Below are 7,800 nucleotides of genomic sequence, written 5' to 3' on the forward strand. Positions count from 1 at the left end.
ATAGAGGATACGATAGAGGATTGGATAGGATAGAGGATAGGATGGGATAGTGGATAGGATAGGATAGAGGATAGGATAGGATAGAGGATAGGCTAGGATAGAGGATAGGATAGGATAGGTTAGAGGATAGGATAGGTTAGGATAGAGGATAGGATAGGATAGGATAGGATAGAGGATAGGATACGATAGAGGACAGGATAGAGGATATCATAGGATTCAGGATAGGATAGGATAAAGGATAGGATAGGATAGAGGATATCATAGGATTGAGGATAGGATAGGATAGAGGATAGGATAGGATAGAGGATAGGATACGATAGAGGACAGGATAGAGGATATCATAGGATTGAGGATAGGATAGGATAAAGGATAGGATAGGATAGAGGATAGGATAGGATAGAGGATAGGATAGAGGATAGGGTAGGATAGAGGATAGGATAGGATAGAGGATAGGATAGGACAGAGGACAGGATAGAGGATATCATAGGATTCAGGATAGGATAGGATAAAGGATAGGATAGGATAGAGGATATCATAGGATTGAGGATAGGATAGGATAAAGGATAGGATAGGATAGAGGATACGATAGAGGATTGGATAGGATAGAGGATAGGATGGGATAGAGGATAGGATAGGATAGAGGATAGGATAGGATAGAGGACAGGATAGAGGATATCATAGGATTCAGGTAGGATAGGATAAAGGATAGGATAGGATAGAGGATATCATAGGATTGAGGATAGGATAGGATAGAGGATAGGATAGGATAGAGGATAGGATACGATAGAGGACAGGATAGAGGATATCATAGGATTGAGGATAGGATAGGATAAAGGATAGGATAGGATAGAGGATACGATAGAGGATTGGATAGGATAGAGGATAGTATATAATAGAGGATAGGATAGGATAGAGGATAGGATAGGATAGAGGATAGGATAGGATAGAGGATAAGATAGGATAGAGGATAGGGTAGGATAGAGGATAGGATAGGATAGAGGATAGGATAGGATAGAGGATAGGATAGGATAGAGGATAGAGGATAGGATAGGATAGAGGATAGGATAGGATAGAGGATAGGATAGGATAGAGGATAGGATAGGATAGAGGATAGGATAGGATAGAGGATAGGATAGGATAGAGGATAGGATAGGATAGAGGATAGGATAGGATAGAGGATAGGATAGGATAGAGGATAGGATAGGATGGGATAGAGGATAGGATAGGATAGAGGATAGGATAGGATAGAGGATAGGATAGGATAGAGGATAGGATAGGATAGAGGATAGGGTAGGATAGAGGATAGGATAGGATAGAGGATAGGATAGGATAGAGGATAGGATAGGATAGAGGATAGAAGATAGGATAGGATAGAGGATAGGATAGGATAGAGGATAGGATAGGATAGAGGATAGGATAGGATAGAGGATAGGATAGGATAGAGGATAGGATAGGATAGAGGATAGGATAGGATAGAGGATAGGATAGGATAGAGGATAGGATAGGATAGAGGATAGGATAGGATAGAGGATAGGATAGAGGATAGGGTAGGATAGAGGATAGGATAGGATAGAGGATAGGATAGGACAGAGGACAGGATAGAGGATATCATAGGATTCAGGATAGGATAGGATAAAGGATAGGATAGGATAGAGGATATCATAGGATTGAGGATAGGATAGGATAAAGGATAGGATAGGATAGAGGATACGATAGAGGATTGGATAGGATAGAGGATAGGATGGGATAGAGGATAGGATAGGATAGAGGATAGGATAGGATAGAGGATAGGCTAGGATAGAGGATAGGATAGGATAGGTTAGAGGATAGGATAGGTTAGGATAGAGGATAGGATAGGATAGGATAGGATAGAGGATAGGATACGATAGAGGACAGGATAGAGGATATCATAGGATTCAGGATAGGATAGGATAAAGGATAGGATAGGATAGAGGATATCATAGGATTGAGGATAGGATAGGATAGAGGATAGGATAGGATAGAGGATAGGATACGATAGAGGACAGGATAGAGGATATCATAGGATTGAGGATAGGATAGGATAAAGGATAGGATAGGATAGAGGATATCATAGGATTGAGGATAGGATAGGATAAAGGATAGGATAGGATAGAGGATACGATAGAGGATTGGATAGGATAGAGGATAGGATGGGATAGTGGATAGGATAGGATAGAGGATAGGATAGGATAGAGGATAGGCTAGGATAGAGGATAGGATAGGATAGGTTAGAGGATAGGATAGGTTAGGATAGAGGATAGGATAGGATAGGATAGGATAGAGGATAGGATACGATAGAGGACAGGATAGAGGATATCATAGGATTCAGGATAGGATAGGATAAAGGATAGGATAGGATAGAGGATATCATAGGATTGAGGATAGGATAGGATAGAGGATAGGATAGGATAGAGGATAGGATACGATAGAGGACAGGATAGAGGATATCATAGGATTGAGGATAGGATAGGATAAAGGATAGGATAGGATAGAGGATAGGATAGGATAGAGGATAGGATAGGATAGAGGATAGGATAGGATAGAGGATAGGATAGGATAGAGGATAGGATAGGATGGGATAGAGGATAGGATAGGATAGAGGATAGGATAGGATAGAGGATAGGATAGGATAGAGGATAGGATAGGATAGAGGATAGGATAGGATACAGGATAGGATAGGATAGAGGATAGGATAGGATGGGATAGAGGATAGGATAGGATAGAGGATAGGATAGGATAGAGGATAGGATAGGATAGAGGATAGGATAGGATAGAGGATAGGGTAGGATAGAGGATAGGATAGGATAGAGGATAGGATAGGATAGAGGATAGGATAGGATAGAGGATAGAGGATAGGATAGGATAGAGGATAGGATAGGATAGAGGATAGGATAGGATAGAGGATAGGATAGGATAGAGGATAGGATAGGATAGAGGATAGGATAGGATAGAGGATAGGATAGGATAGAGGATAGGATAGGATAGAGGATAGGATAGGATAGAGGATAGGATAGAGGATAGGGTAGGATAGAGGATAGGATAGGATAGAGGATAGGATAGAGGATAGGATAGGTTAGGATAGAGGATAGGATAGGATAGGATAGGATAGAGGATAGGATACGATAGAGGACAGGATAGAGGATATCATAGGATTCAGGTAGGATAGGATAAAGGATAGGATAGGATAGAGGATATCATAGGATTGAGGATAGGATAGGATAGAGGATAGGATAGGATAGAGGATAGGATACGATAGAGGACAGGATAGAGGATATCATAGGATTGAGGATAGGATAGGATAAAGGATAGGATAGGATAGAGGATACGATAGAGGATTGGATAGGATAGAGGATAGTATATAATAGAGGATAGGATAGGATAGAGGATAGGATAGGATAGAGGATAGGATAGGATAGAGGATAGGATAGGATAGAGGATAGGATAGGATAGAGGATAGGATAGGATAGAGGATAGGATAGGATAGAGGATAGGATAGGATAGAGGATAGGATAGGATGGGATAGAGGATAGGATAGGATAGAGGATAGGATAGGATAGAGGATAGGATAGGATAGAGGATAGGATAGGATGGGATAGAGGATAGGATAGGATAGAGGATAGGATAGGATAGAGGATAGGATAGGATAGAGGATAGGGTAGGATAGAGGATAGGATAGGATAGAGGATAGGATAGGATAGAGGATAGGATAGGATAGAGGATAGAGGATAGGATAGGATAGAGGATAGGATAGGATAGAGGATAGGATAGGATAGAGGATAGGATAGGATAGAGGATAGGATAGGATAGAGGATAGGATAGGATAGAGGATAGGATAGGATAGAGGATAGGATAGGATAGAGGATAGGATAGGATAGAGGATAGGATAGAGGATAGGGTAGGATAGAGGAAAGGATAGGATAGAGGATAGGATAGAGGATAGGATAGGTTAGGATAGAGGATAGGATAGGATAGGATAGAGGATAGGATAGGATAGAGGATAGGATAGGATAGAGGATAGGATAGGATAGAGGATAGGATAGGATAGAGGATAGGATAGGATAGAGGGTAGGATAGGATACAGGATATGATAGGATATAGGATAGGATAGGATAGAGGATAGGATAGGATAGAGGATAGGATAGGATAGAGGATAGGGTAGGATAGAGGATAGGATAGGATAGAAGATAGGATAGGATAGAGGATAGGATAGGTTAGAGGATAGGATAGGATAGAGGATAGATTACGATAGAGGATAGGATAGAGGATAGGATAGGTAATTGGATAGGATAGAGGATAGGATAGGATAGAGGATAGGATAGGATAGAGGATAGGATAGGATAGAGAATAGGATAGGATAGAGAATAGGGTAGGATAGAGGATAGGATAGGATAGAGTATAGGATAGGATAGAGTATAGGATAGGATAGGGGATAGGATAGGATAGAGGATAGGATAGGATAGAGGATAGGATAGACAATAGGATAGGATAGAGGATCGGATAGAGGATAGGATAGGATAGAGGATAGGATAGGATAGAGGGTAGGATAGGATAGAGGATAGGATAGGATAGAGGATAGGTTAGGATAGAGGATAGGATAGGATAGAGGATAGGATAGGATAGAGGAGAGGATAGGATAGAGGATAGGATAGGATAGGATAGAGGATAGGATAGGATAGAGGATAGGATAGGATAGAGGATAGGATAGGATAGGATAGAGGATATCATAGGATTGAGGATAGGATAGGATAAAGGATAGGATAGGATAGAGGATACGATAGAGGATTGGATAGGATAGAGGATAGGATGTAATAGAGGATAGGATATGATAGAGGATAGGATAGGATAGAGGATAGGATAGGATAGAGGATAGGATAGGATAGAGGATAGGATAGGATAGAGGATAGGATAGGGTAGAGGGTAGGATAGGATAGAGGATATGATAGGATAGAGGATAGGATAGGATAGAGGATAGGATAGGACAGAGGACAGGATAGAGGATATCATAGGATTCAGGATAGGATAGGATAAAGGATAGGATAGGATAGGGGATAGGATAGGATAGAGGATAGGCTAGGATAGAGGATAGGATAGGATAGGATAGAGGATAGGATAGGTTAGGATAGAGGATAGGATAGGATAGGATAGGATAGGATAGAGGATAGGATACGATAGAGGACAGGATAGAGGATATCATAGGATTCAGGATAGGATAGGATAAAGGATAGGATAGGATAGAGGATATCATAGGATTGAGGATAGGATAGGATAGAGGATAGGATAGGATAGAGGATAGGATAGGATAAAGGATAGGATAGGATATAGGATACGATAGAGGATTGGATAGGATAGAGGATAGGATAGGATAGAGTATAGGATAGGACAGAGGATAGGATAGAGGATAGGATAGAGGATAGGATAGAGGATAGGATAGGATAGAGGGTAGGATAGGATAGAGGATATGATAGGATAGAGGATAGGATAGGATAGAGGATAGGATAGGACAGAGGATAGGATAGGATGGGATAGAGGATAGGATAGTATAGGATAGGATAGAGGATAGGATAGGATAGGATAGAGGATAGTACAGGATAGAGGATAGGATAGGATAGAGGATAGGATAGAGGATATCATAGGATTGAGGATAGAATAGGATAAAGGATAGGATAGGATAGAGGATATCATAGGATTGAGGATAGGATAGGATAGAGGATAGGATAGGATAGAGGATAGGATACGATAGAGGACAGGATAGAGGATATCATAGGATTCTGGATAGGATAGGATAAAGGATAGGAAAGGATAGAGGATATCATAGGATTGGATAGGATAGAGGATAGGATAGGATAGAGTATAGGATAGGACAGAGGATAGGATAGAGGATAGGATAGAGGATAGGATTGGATAGAGGATAGTATATAATAGAGGATAGGATAGGATAGAGGATAGGATAGGATAGAGGATAGGATAGGATAGAGGATAGGATAGAGGATAGGATAGGATAGAGGATAGGATAGGATGGAGGATAGGATAGGATAGAGGATAGGATAGGATAGAGGGTAGGATAGGATACAGGATAGGATAGGATAGAGGATAGGATAGGATAGAGGATAGGATAGGATAGAGGATAGGATAGGATAGAGGATAGGATAGGATGGGATAGAGGATAGGATAGGATAGAGGATAGGATAGGATAGAGGATAGGATAGGATAGAGGATAGGATAGGATAGAGGATAGGATAGGATAGAGGATAGGATAGAATAGAGGATAGGATAGGATAGAGGATAGAGGATAGGATAGGATAGAGGATAGGATAGGATAGAGGATAGGATAGGATAGAGGATAGGATAGGATAGAGGATAGGATAGGATAGAGGATAGGATAGGATAGAGGATAGGATAGGATAGAGGATAGGATAGAGGATAGGGTAGGATAGAGGATAGGATAGGATAGAGGATAGGATAGAGGATAGGATAGGTTAGGATAGAGGATAGGATAGGATAGGATAGGATAGAGGATAGGATACGATAGAGGACAGGATAGAGGATATCATAGGATTCAGGTAGGATAGGATAAAGGATAGGATAGGATAGAGGATATCATAGGATTGAGGATAGGATAGGATAGAGGATAGGATAGGATAGAGGATAGGATACGATAGAGGACAGGATAGAGGATATCATAGGATTGAGGATAGGATAGGATAAAGGATAGGATAGGATAGAGGATACGATAGAGGATTGGATAGGATAGAGGATAGTATATAATAGAGGATAGGATAGGATAGAGGATAGGATAGGATAGAGGATAGGATAGGATAGAGGATAAGATAGGATAGAGGATAGGGTAGGATAGAGGATAGGATAGGATAGAGGATAGGATAGGATAGAGGATAGGATAGGATAGAGGATAGAGGATAGGATAGGATAGAGGATAGGATAGAGGATAGAGGATAGGATAGGATAGAGGATAGGATAGGATAGAGGATAGGATAGGATAGAGGATAGGATAGGATAGAGGATAGGATAGGATAGAGGATAGGATAGGATAGAGGATAGGATAGGATAGAGGATAGGATAGGATGGGATAGAGGATAGGATAGGATAGAGGATAGGATAGGATAGAGGATAGGATAGGATAGAGGATAGGATAGGATAGAGGATAGGGTAGGATAGAGGATAGGATAGGATAGAGGATAGGATAGGATAGAGGATAGGATAGGATAGAGGATAGAGGATAGGATAGGATAGAGGATAGGATAGGATAGAGGATAGGATAGGATAGAGGATAGGATAGGATAGAGGATAGGATAGGATAGAGGATAGGATAGGATAGAGGATAGGATAGGATAGAGGATAGGATAGGATAGAGGATAGGATAGGATAGAGGATAGGATAGGATAGAGGATAGGATAGGATAGAGGATAGGATAGAGGATAGGGTAGGATAGAGGATAGGATAGGATAGAGGATAGGATAGGACAGAGGACAGGATAGAGGATATCATAGGATTCAGGATAGGATAGGATAAAGGATAGGATAGGATAGAGGATATCATAGGATTGAGGATAGGATAGGATAGAGGATAGGATAGGATAGAGGATACGATAGAGGATTGGATAGGATAGAGGATAGGATGGGATAGAGGATAGGATAGGATAGAGGATAGGATAGGATAGAGGACAGGATAGAGGATATCATAGGATTCAGGTAGGATAGGATAAAGGATAGGATAGGATAGAGGATATCATAGGATTGAGGATAGGATAGGATAGAGGATAGG

This window comes from Halictus rubicundus, unplaced genomic scaffold (genome assembly GCF_050948215.1).
Source record: "Halictus rubicundus isolate RS-2024b unplaced genomic scaffold, iyHalRubi1_principal scaffold0118, whole genome shotgun sequence".
In the NCBI taxonomy this organism is placed as follows: domain Eukaryota; kingdom Metazoa; phylum Arthropoda; class Insecta; order Hymenoptera; family Halictidae; genus Halictus; species Halictus rubicundus.